This window comes from Onychomys torridus, chromosome 1 (genome assembly GCF_903995425.1).
Source record: "Onychomys torridus chromosome 1, mOncTor1.1, whole genome shotgun sequence".
Taxonomy (NCBI): Eukaryota; Metazoa; Chordata; class Mammalia; order Rodentia; family Cricetidae; genus Onychomys; species Onychomys torridus.
The window spans coordinates 78,214,431-78,231,020 of NC_050443.1; the positions used below are offsets into that span (position 1 = coordinate 78,214,431).

The 16,590-nt window shown below is 45.6% G+C and overlaps 1 protein-coding gene across 1 annotated transcript in view; it reads right to left on the reverse strand.

Moving 5' to 3' along the window:
* Positions 1–5,647, reverse strand: part of LOC118574406 (UV radiation resistance-associated protein-like) — a 110,210-nt gene extending 104,563 nt beyond the window's left edge. Inside the window, exon 1 of the mRNA XM_036175341.1 lies at positions 5,577–5,647. The gene's annotated coding sequence lies outside the window, so the exon portion shown is untranslated. The remainder of the gene's footprint in view (positions 1–5,576) is intronic.
* Positions 5,648–16,590: the final 10,943 nt, after the last annotated feature.

Sequence of the window (16,590 nt, forward strand, 5' to 3'; positions counted from 1 at the left end):
CCCACCATGCCTGACTGGAATTCAAAATTTTCTACCAAATCCTACAGCTTTTTACTATTTCTAGCCTCCTGTCAAAGAAATTGATGACCTCAGTGACTCTCAACCCATCACCTTACATATCACCACCATGACATTTCACTCCCTCTGGGGAGGCAGCAATTGTGGAAGCTTTTTATTCAACCCACTGAGAACTGATACTTTCAAAGACCATAACTTAAAATGTCACAATGATATCTAAATTGTATAAAAGTTTTTAAATTTTCCCCTCAGCACACTCCACAAACTGACAGCAGATTTTTCTTAGTGTAAAGACTGCATTCTGAGTAACAACAGCCTGAATTTATTTATTTATTTATTTATTTATTTATTTATTTATTTATGGGGGGCGTTGTTTGCTTTTTGTTTTTTAAGTTTTAAAAACCCTGTTTACCTCTTGCTGTCCTGGATCTCACTATGTAGACCAGGCTGGCCTCCCGCCCCACCCCCAGGGGGCTGGGCTACAAGCGTGTGCCCCACTGCCTCCCCCCCCCCCCCCCCCCCGCCACATGTTGGGACTACAGGCATGCGCCCCCACTGCCCAGCTTGGTTTTGACCTCTCTTCTCTGCACTGTCAACTTGACTGGACTTAGCATCACCCCCAGGGTGTGCCTGTGATGGTGTTTCCAGAGACTGAACTGAGGACGGAAATCCAGACCCCCGGTGTGGTGGCACCACCTCAAGGGCTGAGGTCTCAGACTGGCTAACAAAAAGGGGGAAAGCGGAAACAGGCTGAGCGCCAGCATCCATCTCTCTCTGCTTCCTGACTGACTAGTCACCTCATTCTCCTCCGCCATGCCCTCCCCTCCATGATGGGCTGAACCCCTCAAACTAAACAAAGGAACCCCCACTTCCTGAAGCTACTTGTCAAGTGCTGTGGCAGCAACAAGGAAAGCAACCAAGACAGGAGACTGGTACCAGAAGCTGCTGGACTACCTGGTCACACAGCTTTGTAGGCTTTGGAACTGGCTTGTGGGTCGAACGTAGAAGAATTCTAGAATGCTCAAATAACTAACAGGCTGTGCTAATGGGAGTGTGGAAACCAGAATACCAAGAGAAACATGGACAGTGGAGACGATGCTCACAAAATGCAACAGGAGGCTATGAGGACCAGGACAGAGACCATTCATGTCACACTCTGGTGAAAAATCTGACTGCATTCTGCCCATGTCCTGAGAACTTGAGAGGGGAGAAATTTTAAAAATAACGGACTAAGTTGGTTGGTAGAACCTAAAGACGGCACAGGCCTAGGGCATGTCACGGTTTCCGCTCACTGCTCCTGGTCAGATCCACAGTTAGAGCAGAAAGACAGGAAAGTGCTCGGTCTGAGGAACGGCCTTAACAAATGGATAGTTGGAAGCAAGAAGAAGTCAGTGGAAGCAGCTTTAAATGTTGAAGAGATTAGCACCATTCAAGAGCAACCTTGAGCGTACACTGAAACAATCAGTAAGGTCTCCAGAGGCAACGCCTCACCCACTTCCTCAGCCAGTCCCATGGGCTTGGGTCTCAACATGAGCTGGGTACCAACATTTGCTCTCTCCGCTTTTTGACTGGGACATAATAGAACCGGCCACATCAAGTTCTGCAGCCTTGCCTTCCTGTGATGATCACTGTATCCCTTCAAACCACGAGCTCAAACAAACCATCCTGTTCTTAAATCTCTCATGTCAATACTGATCACAGCAACCAAAAAGTATTGTTTAGCTTGTATGGTTATTGTCTTTTATCATACATAGTCAACAGTTAAATTCCTGTCTGGACCATTTTTACATTCTTCATGTTTTCTTACATCTGACATCATCCCTTTAGGATCATTCCCTGTTGGTAAAATGTCTGTGGGCTATAAAGCTCAGAGGTTAGACATAAATGTGGCTGCTCCACCCTTGATCTTGGCCAAAACTGTCCTAGAGATGGCACTGCTCACTAGTGGGTAACAGCGTTTTCCAGGTAAGACCTCTGGCCCCTGCAAAGCTGACGAGGGGTCCACTATCACCTTCATTAGTAAGAAAAACTCTTAGGAAAGTTACTTAACCTCTCTGTACCAGTTTCTTGCCTACAGATAAACAGCTGTGGAGTTTATGCACAATAAAGTAGGGAAGTGTTTAGTGCCTGGCACTGAACTAAGTGCCCACTAAGTATTAGTTATTATTACTACTGTTAGGGTCAGCTATTCCTTCCCTATGTCCAAGCTTCCACACAGGAGAAAAATTTCCCAGCCCCCATCCTGAGAGAGAAGGAGAGGAACGCTCCCAGTCCCTCTAGGCTGTGCCTCTTTCCTCCTCTGCATCTGTAAGTAGCTCATCTATGAGCTCTGAAGGTCTGGGCATGCGTGGCTCAGCTCCTTCTGGGTGCCCTGCCATGGGGAACTGTCTACTGCTCTGGTCTAAAATGGAGCAATTTCATTTCCATTTTCCATTATTTTGGAGGGAAGAGGTTCAGGTCAGGAGGAAATGCATCAAGCCTTTTTAGTTACAGCAAGCTCTTGTAGTCACAAAATTTAAGCAACATTTGCCAGTCAGTTCTATCTGTTATCACACCACCTTCTGAACTCCATTTACCTGTTCCCCATCTTGTCTGAACTTGTTCAAAACTCACAAGCAGAAAGGAAAATCAGGTACTGGTGCCTACCCCAAAACTTACCAACTATCAGTCTCTGGCCATGGGGTTCTTGAGGGATTAACTACAGCAGCAATAGAAAGGTGTCATCACAGGAACGCTCGGGAATAGGCACCCGAATGCGACCCACCGTCATCTCTGACTCCAGACTCCGCAGGTGATGAGTTGGAGACCAGCTGCAGGGTGAACCACCCCTCCAGTGCCAGGGCAGCTAGCCTTGGAATGGCAAACAGCCCAGCAACGGCAGCCTCGCTAGGCTCTGACTTAATCACACGTTTTTACTAAGCAAATACCGTGTCCCAAGAACCGCGGCAGGGAGTGAGTGGGGAGCCAGCATTACGAGTATCCAACTGACCTTACAGAGCTTACATACAGAGATGGAGGAAGACAGGCCTCCATAGCGAGCAGTATATCCGGCAGAGGAAGTCTGGAAATCATGCAGGAATTGAGAAGAGGAGCTGGGAAATGAAGGGGAAAGGAAGGCCTTTCGGGGCTGGAACTTCTAAAGACATCACTTAGAATAAACTCCATTTGCTAAAACACAAAAGGCAACTTTCCAGTCCTTGGTTTACTTGACCACCCCATCTCCTTAAAAAGCACAGCACAAAACCATCCAGAGCCCACAGTTTAAAGGAATGGAGGGGAGAAGACAGAGAGCCTCGGCCTCGAGACTCCCTGGCAGCACTCCTGTTCCCGTGATCACTGCTTTGGGGCCACCCTCCATCGTCCCCTTCTCTGTTAGGCCTCTAGCAGCTGGGGTCCACAGGCCGGGTTACTCAGCCCCCTTCTCTACTGCGCTGCCCATTCCTAGTCTGTGTCACACACATTCATGACTTTAGTGACTTTGCCATTGGCCCCACATTTACAACCTAGTTCAGTTCTAGCCTCTGAACTCCAGATTCACATATCCAAATGGCTACTTTCCATCAACAAGCATCTAAAGACACCACCCACTCCCGCAGCCACATCTTACCTCAGGATCTGTGCTCTCCTCCTCTCCACCGCACCCCTCCCTCATCCCATCCCCCGTCCCAAAGCTTCCTGTGGCTATCATCTTGACATACCCAGTAATTTGAAGTCAGAAATCCAAACTCACTCTTCACACTCTTTTCCTTTTACCTCAAATGCAAACCACAACAAACCCTAATGATTTGACCTCCTTAAACCGTCACTCCCATCTTCTAAACTGGGGTGTGGCTCAGTGGTGAAGGGCTTGCCTAGCGTGTGCCTGGCCCTAGATGCCATTCCTAGTACTTAATCATCATCATCATCAATAACAACAACAAAAACCTCTTTTCTCCTACCCTGCCATGGCCCCATTGCAAACTGTCACCACCCCTTACCCACTGTCCACAAGGTCCTTCTCACCATCTTCCCACACACATCCTTGCTCTTTGAAATAACAGATTAAAACCATAAAACACATCAGATTAAAGCTCAAGCCTCTGCCTTGGGATAGAATCCCTAACCATTCCATGTGGTGGCCTCTCTGGCACTACCCTTCAATCCCTGAGACTGGCCATGTCCCCTCTCCTGGCATGCTCTCTCCCTTCGGCGCCCGCGCCTCCACATACCGTCTTCTGTTCTAATCTGGATTATAACCTGAGCACAAGGCCTCAGCAGCGCTCTTCTCCCGGCACCAGCACAGGCCAGGCTTGAACTCTGGGGCCCCGGGCGAGCGATCCTCCTGCCTTGGGCCCACAGCTGGAGGACCCGCCTTCACCCACTGCACTCTCAGCGCGTGAGTACAGGAGCCGACCCTCAACGGGGACTCAGCACGCTGTGGAATGGCGAGCATCGAAGCAATGGCACCTCACACAACCGAGGTCATGGAACAACAGAACCTCCGAGCACAAACAAGGTGTGGACGAGCAAAAACAAGGTGTGAACGCCACAGAGCATTTTGGTTTGGTTTGGTTTTAGGTCAGAGTCGGAAAAGCAGAGCCAGGGGCAGGTAACCCAACCTCTCAGCTCAGTCACTCTCTAGACCCTGTGAAGTTCATCCTCCTGATCAGGCTCCACAGCTATGAAACGGAGAAAAGAAAACACCATGGTGTTTGTTGTGACTATGAAATAGGAGACAGATGCTGAGTCCCCTGGTCACGGGCGATCACAGAAGGTCCTTGCTAAGAAGGACTCTCTGCCTCTCCTTTCTCTCCTCATCTTTCGATGCAGAGACAGCATTGACATCAAAACAGTTTCAATTTCAGTCTCTTTCTCTCCTTTGAGGCAGTATCTCACTATGTACACTAGGCTGGCCTGGAACTCACAGCAATTCACCTGCCTCTGCCTCCCTTCTGCAGGGACTAAAAGTGTGCACCATGATGTCCAACCTAATTCGGGTTTCTTAGGCTTTCTGAGAATCATAAAACATAACTGAAACCCTTTAATTGACACCAAAGTCACCACTCTTATTTTGGAGGGAGAACAGGAGTAGGCCTTGAGCCCAGTGCTCCCAGCATGGTAGGTAAGCCCCATACAGCTGAGCAACACCCCCAGCCCCTTTTCATCTAGAGATCTGGCCCAACTAGGCTTCCCAGGGTGGCCTTGAACTCACTCTGAACCTGGGCAGGACCCAACCATGTGAACCTCCTGATGCAGCCTTCTAAGTGGCCAGGATTACAAGCCTCTGCCACCTCGCCCAGCTCACCACTCTTTCTTAATCCCCAAAGAATTAAGTAGAAGAAAAGAAAACAGCTAGCTTAGGTTTCCCCTTTAAGAAAATATAATCGGGATTTAGGAATGATTACTGGGAGTGGTTGCATGTCCTACAAAACACGTTCTCACTCTAAAAGCCCCCAAACAGGCTCACGGTGATACCTGCAATGTGCTTCGGTTCGCATAGGCCTCCCCAGGAGATCATCTTCCCAGGTGCAAGGCCCCTGCACTAACCAAAGCTCAGAACACTGGGAGAATCCTCTTACCTTATGTTCGAATGGAGCACCATAGTAGCCATCATTTAGCCCAAAAATGATTTCGTTTTGGTTGCGGGCATGAATCTAAGGGAGGAGGAAAACACACTATTAGTTCTTATTCCAGAAGTCAGGGCAGGACGTCTGTAACCTCACCTGCTCCCACACTGAGAAACGGGCTAGTTAGACCTAAACGAAGGATAGCAAAGAAATCAGGTCTCAGAGGCCAGGTGAACGAGAGTGGAGCACACCCAGCTTTAGTCCAGGGCCTCACAAAAGCACCACAGGTGCATTATTCACACACGTTTGTCACCAACATTTCTTGAGTTGATGTGGAACAGTTGTGCCTTAAGGATAGGAGATGAACAGACAACCACACATGCTCTGATGTAATTTAAAAAATTCTCGGGCTTGAGCGATGGCTCAGTGGTTAAGAGCACCGACCGCTCTTCCAGAGGTCCTGAGTTCAATTCCCAGCAACCACATGGTGGCTCACAACCACTTGGATTGAGATCTGGTGCCATCTTCTGGCCTGCGGGGACACATGCAGGCAGAATACTGTGTGTACATAATAAATAAAATTAAAAAAATAAATAAATAAAGTACCCTCAAAAAAAAAAAAAAAATCTCTACAAATGCTTTCAAATGATGCCAGTTAGTTTCTTCTCTCAAAAGCACAGGTTAAAGTACTCAGTCCTTCAACCTCAGCTGCCAGAACTCTGGTCTTTTGGAGACACCACTGCCCTGAGTGCAGTGAGTGCTGCCCCAGATCCAACCTCACCTGAGAGGCGGGGAGAGACAACTTGAAAGATTATAAAGAGCAGGGACTGGAGATGCCTCAGTGCTGAAGAGCACTGCTCTCTCTCCCAAAGAACCTGGGTTTGGTTCCCAGCATCCACATCAGGTGTCTGTAGCTCTAGTTCCAGAAGACCCGAGACCTTCTTCTGCCCTCCATGGGCACTACACACATGGTGCACAGACATACAATAGCCATTCACATGAGAGAAAAATAAATCTTTAAAATAAAAGATTAAAGAACTAGTGGGGCATGGTGGCACACACCTGTGGTCCTAACCCTATGGGACATGGTGCACATACCTGTAGTCCTAACCCTGTGGGACATGGTGGCACACACCTGTAGTCCTAACCCTGTGGGACATGGTGGCACACACCTGTAGTCCTAGCCCTGTGGGACATGGGGCACACACCTGTAGTCCTAACCCTGTGGGACATGGTGGCACACACCTATATTCCTAACCCTGTGGGACATGGGACACACACCTATATTCCTAACCCTGTGGGACATGGTAGCACACACCTGTAGTCCTAGCCCTGTGGGACATGGTGGCACACACCTGTAGTCCTAACCCTGTGGGACATGGTGGCACACACCTGTAGTCCTAACCCTGTGGGACATGGTGGCACACACCTATATTCCTAGCCCTGTGGGACATGGTGGCACACACCTATATTCCTAGCCCTGTGGGACATGGTGGCACACACCTGTAGTCCTAGCCCTGTGGGACATGGTGGCACACACCTGTAGTCCTAACCCTGTGGGACATGGTGGCACACACCTGTAGTCCTAACCCTGTGGGACATGGTAGCACACACCTGTAGTCCTAGCCCTGTGGGACATGGTAGCACACACCTGTAGTCCTAACCCTGTGGGACATGGTGGCACACACCTATATTCCTAGCCCTGTGGGACATGCGTGGCACACACCTATATTCCTAGCCCTGTGGGACATGGTGGCACACACCTGTAGTCCCTAGCCCTGTGGGACATGGTGGCACACACCTGTAGTCCTAACCCTGTGGGACATGGTGGCACACACCTGTAGTCCTAACCCTGTGGGAAGGAAGTCAAAGGCAGGAGGATCATGAGTTTAAGGCCAGCCCATGCTACATAGTGAGACCTTGTCTCAAAGTACACATGGGGGGTGGAGGGAAGTAAACTGAGATCTAAAATAATACTCAACTATGAAATGAACACACAAATTTATTTCTTCCATCAGAATGAATCGGGGGTCTTAAAAAATAAAAAAATAAAAAAAGACCTGCTTTTGGCAAGAAGAACTAAAATGAAGGTTCACATAGTGGGGGGAAGACAAGAGCTGCCCATAAGAATTATTTCAGCTCGAGCCCGAACAGCCAGAGCCACCAGCTGATACCCTGTGAGCCTGACCCTGTCTCCCTCTGGAGAGCACGGTATAGTGTTTTTTAAGCCAACCAGAAAGTTGGTATCAGTATAGGGAGCCCAGCCTTGTCTCTGAAGTAGAGGTAACCACAAACACTAGACATCAGTTATTATGAAAATCACTGTTTTAGAGAAAGAAACCAATGTGACTTAGGATGAATAAAAATTAGTTAGGTTGCTTGAGTGGTCCTGTGTTTTCTACCAGTTCTTGTTCTTAGTGTTAAGGACCCAGGGACGTGGAACACGCCTTCTTAAATACGCCATTTTAAATAGAGTTTAGAAAGTGTGTGGAGGAAGAATTCAGACTAGCCTAGCCCCATCGAGTCAGGGAGGAACTGCTTCAGAAGGGTTGGGTTTTAAGTTAGGCTTATTGAGGTGGAATGTACACACAATCAGTTTACCCTTTTAAAGTGTGTATGGACTTGGAGTGTAGCTCAGTGGTAGAGCATTATTTGCCCAGCATGTTGGAGGCCCGGGCTCCATTCTCAGGACTGCACTGTAACACAGCACCAAAGTGTACAGTTCAGTGACTCTCAGACATGAATGTGGAGTTGAGTAATTACCACCGTGATGATTAAAGCTGCTGTGAATGATCAACTATAGACAGGCCTTTGTGGTGTGACATGCTGTCATTTCTTCTGGGTAGATGCCCAGGAATGCAATTGTCGGCTCTTACGGTAAGTGCATGTTGGAATTTGTAAGGGACTATAGGTGGTTTTCAAAGTCAGTGTAAAGGTCTCTGTTTCCAGCTGCAGCTTCACACCTTTATAGATGCATATTGTTCTTTTTCTTGTTAGTCTTTTAAACTTTAGCCATTTTAATGGTGTAAAGTGGTATTTCATCAGGCGGTAGTGACACCCGCCTTTAGTCCCAGCACTCAGGAGGACAGCCAGGGCTACACACAGAGAAACTGTCTTACCGTCCTCTCCCAAAACAGTATTTTAATTCAGATTTTCCTAATGAGTCAACCAACCTCTCTCTCTCTCTCTCTCTCTCTCTCTCTCTCTCTCTCTCTCTCTCTCTCTTGTGTGTGTGTGTGTGTGTGTGTGTGTGTGTGTGTTTACATCTTTTGTTCATTCTTTATTGGGTGTTTAGATTTTTAATTACTGACTTGTAGAAGTTCTTTATATAAGGGCTAGTGAGAGAGCTCAGTGGGGAAAGCACTTGTCCCATGAATGTGTAGACCAGAGTTTTGGATTTCAAGAATGCACTAGAAACCCAGGTGTGCTGCTTGTGATCCCAGTATGTGGGAGACAGAGATGGGCATCTCTTGAGCAAGCTGCTAGCCCAAGTAGCAGAAAAGATTGGATTCAGTGAGAAGCTGTACCTCTCTGTGTAAGGTGCAGAGTGCTAGAAGAAGATGCTGACATCAGGCCTGGGCTTCCAGGTGCAGGCACACTCGTGCATTTCTGTGCATAAAAAGAATAGATGTACTGGTTCTATAGATTCTAGATGGTTGGTTCTTTATAAAATAAGTGGTTTTCAGACACTTTCTCCTGTCTTTTCATTTTTCTTGCTTTTTCTTTTTTAAAGATTTATTCACTTTTATTTTGTCTATGGGTGTTTTGCCTGTGTGTCTGTGCACCTCAAGCATGCAGAGGACAGAAGGGAGGGCTGGGTTCCCCAGGCCTAGAGTTAAGACGGTAGGGAGCTGCTCTGTAGGAGCTGGGAATTGAACTTGGTTCTTTACCACAGCAGCCAGTGCTCTTTCCCTGAACAATCTCTCTAGTCCCTTTTTGCTTTTCTGGGACAAGGACTCTCTATTTAGTGTTCTATTTAGTGAACTCTCTGGGTAGACCAGGCTGACCTTGAACTCACGGAGTCCTTCTGCCTCTGCCTCCCGAGTGCTGGGCTAAAGGCATGTGCCACCATGCTGGCTCCCTTTTCATTTTTTAAAAAATAGTTTCATTTAAAGAACATAGTTTTAAAATACTTATGAAGTCTGCTATATCAATTTTTAAAATTTCATGCCTTTTATATACCATCTAAGATATCTTGCTTAACCTAAGGCCACTAAGATTTTTTTCCTGTTTGTTTTTTAAATTTCTTGTTGAAGTTGGCTTTATATTTGCTCATTTATTGTTATTATTTTAAAATATTCTATTTTTAAATTTTGTGTATATTGGTATGTTTGTCTACGTGTATGTGAGTACAGATTCCCACAGAGGCTAGGAGAGAATATGGAATCCTCTCTGCCTGAATGGGTCCTGGGAACTGAACTCAGGGCCTCTATAAGTGTGTACTCTTAACACCGCACCCATCTCTCCAGCCTTGGTGGTGGTTTTGTTTATTGAGACAGGGCCTCATGTAGACCAGGATGGCCTTGATTGAGTCCTCTGGCTTCCACTTCCCAAGGGCTGAGATTACAGGTGCATGCCACCACGCCTGGCTTGCATGTATTCATTTTGAATTAACATTTATAAAAATACAAGCTTCATTGTTCTGCAGATGAATGAATAATGGTTCTGTACTCTGTGGTAAGGCTGTTATTTCTCCATTGAATCTTTGTGATTATTGTGTTTTTTTTTTTTTTTTTTTCTATAATTAGATTTTAAAGAGCCACCCAAAGTGGTGGGTCTCATTACAGCTTTTTCAGACACACACATGTGCCTTTTTGCTTTGTTTTATTCATCCCTTTTCTGATCCCCCCCCACCCCGCCCCTCCCCTGCACTCCTCTTGCTGGTACCCTTTCCCACAAGCATCCCTCCTCCCCTGCACTCCTCTTGCTGGTACCCTTTCCCACAAGCATCCCTCCTCCCCTGCACTCCTCTTGCTGGTACCCTTCCTCACAAGCATCCCTCCTCCCCTGCACTCCTCTTGCTGGTACCCTTTCCCACAAGCATCCCTCCTCCCCTGCACTCCTCTTGCTGGTACCCTTTCCCACAAGCATCCCTCCTCCCCTGCACTCCTCTTGCTGGTACCCTTCCTCACAAGCATCCCTCCTCCCCTGCACTCCTCTTGCTGGTACCCTTCCTCACAAGCATCCCTCCTCCCCTGCACTCCTCTTGCTGGTACCCTTTCCCACAAGCATCCCTCCTCCCCTGCACTCCTCTTGCTGGTACCCTTTCCCACAAGCATCCCTCCCTTCTGACTCATGTCACATGCATCCTGTTATTCTTTCTTTGGCATCGTTGTTAAAGAGCAGTTGTTGGCCATCATTTGTGTGGATCTTGTTCCTGGATTGTCTGGTGCATTTAAGTGTGTATCTGGCCTAATGCTGAAGCCAAACTGTCTTGACTATAGTAGTTTCATAATGTGCCTTGAATTTAGGTACCACAAGTCCCCTGGCTTTGTTCTTTCATATTTTTTTTTTTTTTGGTTCTAGATAAGTATCAGAACATTAGCTTTATAGAACTGAGATCAGAGCTGGGTGGGGTAGCACACGCCTTTATTCCCAGTACTCAGGAGGCAGGCAGATCTCTGTGAGTTTGAGGATAGCCTGTTCTACAGAGTAAGTTCCAGGATGGCCAGTATTGAAAAACCCTGTATTGAAAAGTATAACAAATGAAAACAGACCAATATTATTTTGGCTATTGTAGGTGTGTAGGTGTTGTTTTTTTGTTTTTTTTTTGTCTTCTATAAAATTTGTCTGGTATTTTGATAGGTATTAAATGAAGGCAGATTTGGAGAGTATTGAGTCTTTCATTCTGTAGGCATGATATATCTGTTCGTTTATGAAAAGCTTTCTTGATTTCATTCACTAGTATTTTCACAGGTCTCAAATATTAGATTTATACCTATATATTCCTATCTTTTTTTTTTTTTTTTTCCGAGACAGGGTTTCTCTGTGTAGCTTTGCCCTTTCCTGGATTAAAGGCATGCGCTACCACCGCCCGGCTTATATTCCTATCTTTTAATGCAAATTGAAATCAATACTGTTTTAGAGGTTGGGGAGATGGCTCAGTTGTTTAAGAGCTTGCTACACAAGTGTGAGGACTTAATTAGAATTCCCAGGACATAAGAAAAAAGCTCTGCCCGTGGTGCCCATCTGTAACCCGGTGCTAGGACGCTAAGCCAGGAGTTCACTGCTCAGCAGTCTGTCTGAACGGGTGAGCTCGGGTTAGTAACAGACCCAGCCTCAAAACATAAGGTGTAGAGTGACTGAGGAAGACACCTGATGCTGACCTCTGGCCTGCACACATATGCGTGCTCATTTGCACAACATTGCTCACACACTTAAACTTGTGTGCACGGATGCACCACACATACAAACAAATTGCTATTGTTTTAAAAATCTTATTTACAGTTCTTGTTGCTGAGTGAGGAAAGACATGATTCTTTATTAAACTTAAAAAATTTATTTATTATGTATATGGTGTTCTGCCTATATGCCAGAAGAGAGCACTAGATTAAATTATAAATGGTTGTGAGGCACCATATGGTTGCTGGGAATTGAACTCAGGACCTCTAGAAGAGCAGTCATTGCTCTTATCCTCTGAGCCATCTCTCCAGCCCTTAAACTTCTATTGTATGACCTTAATAAATGCACTTACACCTCCAGTGCCTTTGAGATTCCTTCTGTAGATAGTGTGAGTGTTCAGTTATCTTTGAACACAGTTGAATGTCTTTCTTTCCAAGGAGTATACTTCTGTTGTTGTTTTTGTGACAGGGTCTCATGTAGTCCAGGCTAGCCTTGAACTTGGAATGTAACTGAGAATGACCTTGAGTTCTTGATTTGAACTCCTGATGGGAATATCGCCATGCACCACTGCTCCCAGAGTCTTAGTAACTTTCCCCAGCGCCATGACAAAATACCCGTCAGGAAGCAGACTGGAGAGAGGAGTTTATCTGGGCTCACAGTTTCAGGGTGCCATCCATCGGGGAGGGGCGTGATGATGGCAGGAGCTGGAGGCGGCTGACATTGCAGGTACAATCAGAAGTCAAAGGGCAATGAATAGGAAGTCTCTCCCCCCCAAACCTCAGGGCCCATCCCCAGTGACTCACTTTCTGTAGCAGCCCCATTTTGTAGCGTTTCCCCAGCATCTCCTGACAGGCTTACCCTCTGGGGAGCAAGTGTTCAAATACCCAAGCCTATGACAGTATCATTTCACAATTAAATGGTAACACCCATCTTAAAATGTACTTCTGGCACTTGGGAGGCAGAGCCAGGCGGATCTCTGTGAATTCGAGGCCAGCCTGGGCTACCAAGTGAGTTCCAGGAAAAAGGCGCAAAGCTACAGAGAAACCCTGTCTCGAACCCCCCCCCCCACCACCAAAAAAAAGTACTTCTTTACAACTTTTTGGGGTCTTATATCATTGTTATTACCTGCAGGTAATAATTGTTCAGTACAATTACGGGGAGGGATAAATCCATGCCTTTTTTCTGCCTTATCATGGGGAAAACATTCAGCCTTTGACTATTAAGTATATTACCAGGGTTTTCAGCCTTTCACTATTAAATATAATATTATCAGGTTAAAGAAATTTCTTCTTGTTCTTAATATGCTGAGCAGTTCTAACCTAAAGGGGTGTTGAGTTTTATCACTTCGGGTTGAATTCTGATGTAGACCCTGTTTAGTTACACTGCATCATCCTTTAATGTATATTTAAAGTTTTACATCACACACATTGGATTTTTATATGCCAACAGATTTGATTTGATATTTTGTTGAAGGAGAAAAACCTTTCCAAGGGTTACTTGACCTTTCCACAGCATATTTGTTTGCTGGCGCGGCACAGGTAGGGCTGGTCTCATATGTGCCTGCTTCTGGTTTTTAGAGGGAGTTTTTTGTAGGTTTTTTTTCTTACCGTTCTATAAATACTTGACAGGACTTTTCAATAGAGCCAGCTGAGTGTTGCGATTTCTTTGTGAGAAAGTTTTCAAGTGGGACTTACTGTCTCAGACACGGGCTTCTTCAGTGAGGGTTGAGGGTTTTTCTTTGAAAGAAGTTGCCTGTTTCATCTGAGGCTTTATGTTTATTGGCATAAAGTTGTCCACAGTCATTGATTCCTGGAGTATGGGTGGGTCTGCAGGAGCCGCTGTGCTCTTTGATCTGGCATTTTCTAGCTGTCTCCCCTGACTTTACAGTTTGTTGACTTTGAAGTAGTGTTTGATTTCATTGGTTATTTTCAGTTTCATCAATCTGACTTCATCTTTAAATATTGGTTACTATTTTACTTGTTGTGGGTTTTCCTGGTTATTTTTTCTTTAGCTTCTTACAGGGGAGACTGAATTCCTGATTTGAGAATTCCTTTCTGTCCTCCTAAGCATTTAGTAATTTTTTCTAAGCTTCACTTTATGCATAGTCCAAAAATTTCCCCTTGTGTCTTTATTCAATTCCAAATATTTTCAAATGTACCTTTTATTTCTCCTTTGTGCATAAAGGCACGCTATTAATTTTTAATTATTTACTTCCAGATCTCTTTTTTAGTGGTTGATATCTACTGTAATTCTGTTGAGTTTATGGAAAACCATTTGAGTGATTTCAATACTTTCAACTTTAAGGTTTATTTTATAACCCTAGATAGTCAGTGCACAGTGGTAAATATTTCCTGAATATGTCATGTGAATTCTGCAGTCAGTAAATGAAATATTTCATTCACACTTAGGTAATGTTGGTCCCAAGTAAATTTGAAGACTGTGTTAGAATTAACAAGAGAAGAGAACTTGAGAGTTGGCCCAGAAGTTGATTTCCTTAGTTTTAGTTGAGGAAACCAGAGACTCCAGTGGAGAGATGGTGCACCATATCCAGAGACACAATGTCTAGAGACACCATGTCCAGATACACCATGTCCAGAGACACCATGTCTAGAGACACCATGTCCAGAGACACCATGTCCAGTGATACCATGTCCAGAGACACCATGTCCAGAGACACCATGTCCAGTGATACCATGTCCAGAGACACCATGTCCAGAGACACCATGTCCAGAGACACCATGTCCAGAGACACCATGTCCAGAGACACCATGTCCAGTGATACCATGTCCAGAGACACCATGTCCAGTGATACCATGTCCAAAGACACATACTCATGCCAGTTGCCTTGGCAAGCCCCAAATCCTTGTCAGGAAGTCATCCTGCAAGAACATGAACTAAGCTTGGTCTTGCTGGATTTTGCTGACAGAAGAGGTGGGGGAGTTTGGACACATTCAGGGTGGAGATTTGAAGACTTTGCTTATGGAGGCCATGCAGCACCCTGATGTGATGGCGGAAGTTCTCACGCTCACTTAGTGATGGCAGTGGCAGTTGTATCCTCTTCCCCTTCAGTATTTACATGCACATTATGCTCAGTGTCTTCAGATCATCAAGGGAACAAGCATTGCTGTCTTCCTCAGTATTCAGGTGAGAAAACAGAAGCAGAGGGAGAGCGAGTGACTTGTTAAAGTCACACAGTGGTTAGCTTTAGGCTTTCCCTTGATCCACGGCTCACACTGTGATCATTAGACATCTCTGGGGCTAAATAGCTGTCTTGTAAGGTGTGCTGTTTTTATAAAAGTATCCAAGTACAGCTCTGTGGTTAGATTAGTACAGTTCCAGGCCATAGTTTCCATGTTGTCATCCCTGCACAACTGAGTCAATTAAAGAGTAAGACTCAGGCACATTATACTTCTTGCCATGATCTAACAGTCCCCTAATGTGGCACTGTATGGTAGCCTGTCTTATTAAGCATGTTTTCGTTAGTCAAGAGCAAAGAGATCACTGAGATGTGTATCCCTTGATGTCTAATACATCACTGGATGCTCAGTTTTATTTTTGTCTCACTTTCCCAGTCTCCTGTGCAGTTAGGCCCTGTCTTTCTGACACTCTGAAGGGCAGAGCAGGGGTGTCTCCCCACCTCACTGAGGTAGGGAGTAAGCGTGCCGCTGAAGGTGATTGGCTGCTGTGTTTTGGAAGAGTGCTGGGCACCCCACTGCAAAGATAAACCAGATGGGTCCCAGGAGGGCGCTTCTTGGTGCAGCTGAGGTTGCATGCAGACCTGGGCCATTAGAGTTTTAGCCCGTGTCTAATTTTTCAGTGAGCTAATTCAGTGGCTGTCTTCATAAGTCATATGCTTTGGAAAATCGACCTTCATGCAGCTGTAGTTCTCTCCCCGCTTCTTCCCCCGCTTTCTTTAGTGGTATTTGTACTTTTCTTTCAATTTAAAACGTAATACATATTCTTTGGCCAGCAAGATCACTTCCCAGGTAAACATTCTTGCCACACAGGCCTTGAAACACCAGTTGAATCCCGAAACCCATCATGAGAGGAAAAGAACCAACAACTTAAAAGTTGTCTTCTGGCCTCCATCCATGCAATGGCATTCATGTGTGCAGGCACACCAATACATACACATACACATACACATGCACCCTAAAAATAAACAAACAAACAAATAAATAAAAATGTATACACATATACACAAACATTTTTTTTTTTTTTTGAGACAGGGTTTCTCTGTGTGGCCTTGGCTGTCCTGGAACTCACTATGTAGACCAGGCTGGCCTTGAATTTAGAGATTTGCCTGCCTCTGCCTCCTGAGTGCTGGGATTAAAGGTGTGTGCCACCACTGCCCTGCATAAATTAATATTTTTAAGAAAGTAATACATGTTCTTTGTGGGCAGTTTGGAAATTGTTGAAAAGCGCGGAGAAGAACAGAAGCTCACGTTTTCTGCCTCGCTACAGTTGCTAACACTTTGAGGAACATAAGTTTAGCCTTCTTTCTCACAGCACATTTATTCCTAAAGTTTCAGACCCCACTAATCTGGTTTTGAACCACTTTGCCTTTGAAGGTGAGAACTTCTTGCTTGGTTTATGGTGGCCATTAGCAGCTCTGTCCTTGCTGTCACTGCGTTTGGTTTGGTAAACAGGAAGTGTGTGGTTCATAGGAGGGAGACAGGGTCAG